Genomic DNA, 3,096 nt, shown 5'->3' on the forward strand with positions numbered 1-3,096 from the left:
TTTATACATATTTTGATATATTGATTATATATTCCTGTGTCAAGATTTGTACTTCTGTAACACTTATGTTATTTAAAATAAAACCCCTGCCTCTACTGAAATGAAAGCCAAAAAATTCCCTTTCCTTTAAAATATATTTACATATTTTTATATTTTTATTCCCATTTATAATTTATATTGCCATATAATGTTATTTATATTCTATATTACAAATCTGCATTTTACTTACTTATATTTATATTTTAGTTAAGATTCTCTTTATATAATTATTATATATTTCAAATTGCTGAACTATGAATATAAAGATTCACATTTTTATAATACTTATATTATTTAAAATGAAACTCCTGCCTATAACCAAATAAAAACCAAGGACACCCCTTTATTTAAACATTAGTTAAAATTCTATTCACATCTACAAATTTAATTTATTATACTTATAGATGTGATAGATTAGAGAGAATACCTTTTAATAAAAAAATAATAGATCTATTATTTTTATAATATGTATTTCTTTTACTTATATTTATTCATATTAAATGTTTATAGATATATAAATATGTAATTTATATACCGATATCTGGATTTCTACTTTTATATTATTTCTATTTATATTATTTATAAAAAAAAAACAGCCTATAACCTAAAAAAACCCCAAAAAATCTCCAATTTATTTTAACATTTTTATATTTACATTCTATATATATATATCTTTGTTTATATATATAATAGATTATATAATATATGGTATATAATTGTAACATAGTATATATCAATTAGTTTTACGTATTTATCTATTTGATTGCTAGATTTCTTTACCACTGTAATGTTATATTTATTTTTAACTTTATATTTATTTCTATTTTCATCTATATATTAGACCATATAAATTCATTAACCTGTCACATCAGAGCCATAAAAATACTGTACCTTTGTCAGCAGCAGTACGCAGCACAAGCTCATCCCATCGCAGCACAGCAAAATAAAACCTATTTCTATTACTAACAGAACAAACATCCCACAACATTGAACCCCAATAAAAACTGAAATAAACCAAACTGTAAATAACTGATAGTGGGATTTGAAAGTAGCCCTAAACCTCCGCACATTCTCATCATAAACTGCCTCCTACACCAATATCTCAAACACCCAAATACACCTTGAAAATGACACAGCTGCTAATAAAAACGCCCAGTAAAAATTCAAGCAAAGCAACTCACTACACTCAAAACTGTACAACTGACCCTAAACATTACTAAAAAAAAACCTCTACCTTTATGCACAAATAATAACATATAATCTATAAAAGCTATTTGACAAAATTAAAAAAATATTAAAACCATGAAAATAAAAAATCTAAATTATTAAAATACTAAAAAATACCACGAACTAAATTAAAAAAATATTGCCTATAACACCCCACCATATAAATGCCCCTGTCCCAAAAAATATAAATAAAAAAAACTATCAAACCAGAAAGAAATCAGAACTTAGGAACACCAAAACCATAGCGTCCAAAAAGTCACACCACATCCCTTATCATACACCAACTACAAACAACATAAAACAATACAACGAGTTCTTAAAAACCACCTTAAAACCACTACATTGAAAAACATTTCAAAAATTAAAAACTGCATTTAACAAAAGCCCTCTAATAAATTCACACCCAAAACTCCAGCAGCCCAGCTGGCCCTACCAAAGCTCTAGGTTTATACATACAGTAAACAAAACCAAAATCGCAGTAATACCTATCAGAAGTCTATGAAAGAAACCTATTGAAATTACTCCTACCTCAAATACAAACCAACCCATCCAAAGTCAGCTTCACTCAAAAAACAATCTACACAGAGTTAATAACAGCAAGAAATAGAACAACACACCATATACGACCAATTAATATAATAGTTTAAAAAACAAAAAGAAAAAAAAGTGTTTTTTTTTCTTCACTAACTTCTTTTATTAGCTAGAACAAAGGCTTTTGCCAGGACTGTAACAACAACTCCTTCTTCTTCTGAAAGGTCCCTTCTCATTCCCAAATTCCTTACAACTTCGGAGTTTAAATCCAAGCAAAAAAGCAAAATTCGTGCACTTGTACGTTCGATGCTACTGTCAGATTCTCTGTTTCCCTCCACATCTTCTTACATTTTCAGTCTTCACGCTGTCCTGCCGTGATGAGTTGACAAAAGATTTTGGTAAATGTTAAGAGAGGATTTCCCTCCCTCCCCAGAACTGGGTTCCTCAGCGCATTTCACTCAATCCCAAACCGGCAATGATGCACGCTCACCTGAAACAGGGGAATAAATCTGTAAAGGTCACTAAATAAATAAAAGCGCATCCCCATTGTTCCAGCACTCAGCAGCCCATGCGGCCAAGGTCAGAGCTCTCTGCTCACCGAGGACACAGCAACCAGCACGGACCTTTCTCCCACTGTCCAGCACAGACCTGCAAAGGCAGAGAGGAGTTTACAGAGACCGGGACGCGGCGGGACGGGACGGGACGGGCGCCCGGCCCGACCTTCCAAAGCTGTCGGCAGCGAGGGCGGGGAGCGCCACGGCCCCGCTCCGCCGCCTGCCCGGGGCCGCCCCGCCGGGATTGTCCGGCCCGCGGTCGCTCCCAGAGCCTGGAGCGGGGCGGGCGCGGGCTCGGGGGCTGCCGCCCTGTTCCGATGCCGCTCGCCTGCCCCCGTCCGCTGCCCCGGAGCGCTACGACCGCACCTCCGCCGCCCGCCGAAACCGGTCCCGCCGGGCCCCCCCCGCCGCGGCCATTCTTCTCGGCCATCGCGTCCCTTTGCACTCCCGAATGTCCTTCCCCCGTCCCCGCCATTTACAGACCCTGGCCCGACCACCGCAAGCTCCCGCCCCTCGCCCTTCCCTCGCTCGGCAGCGGCGTCCTTGCCCCGCCCCCGGCACTCAGCGGCGAGGGGCAGGGCGCTGGCTCGGGGGATGCGATCCCGCTCTGTGGCCACAGGGGGGCAGATTTACAGGGGTGTGCGATTTCCCCGCCCATTTCGCCGCCATCCTGAGAAGGTCAAAGAAAGTCCGCAACATTCACGACGTGCCCTTCCCAAGCTGGCGAGTGAAAGAGGACCCTCGG

General features: G+C 39.1%; 1 long non-coding RNA gene across 2 annotated transcripts; it reads right to left on the reverse strand.

Moving 5' to 3' along the window:
- Window positions 1-1,941: 1,941 nt before the first annotated feature.
- LOC134433602 (uncharacterized) lies at window positions 1,942-2,922 on the reverse strand. Of its 2 annotated transcripts, none has more exons than XR_010031656.1 (3): window positions 2,835-2,922; window positions 2,288-2,445; window positions 1,942-2,166 (listed from the first exon to the last, which is right to left on the reverse strand). It is a non-coding gene; the product is annotated as an uncharacterized LOC134433602 (long non-coding RNA). The 2 variants fall into 2 exon arrangements; XR_010031657.1 differs by lacking the exon at window positions 2,835-2,922 and adding an exon at window positions 2,718-2,803.
- Window positions 2,923-3,096: the final 174 nt, after the last annotated feature.

Source organism: Melospiza melodia, unplaced genomic scaffold, assembly GCF_035770615.1.
Source record: "Melospiza melodia melodia isolate bMelMel2 unplaced genomic scaffold, bMelMel2.pri scaffold_212, whole genome shotgun sequence".
Taxonomy (NCBI): domain Eukaryota; kingdom Metazoa; phylum Chordata; class Aves; order Passeriformes; family Passerellidae; genus Melospiza; species Melospiza melodia.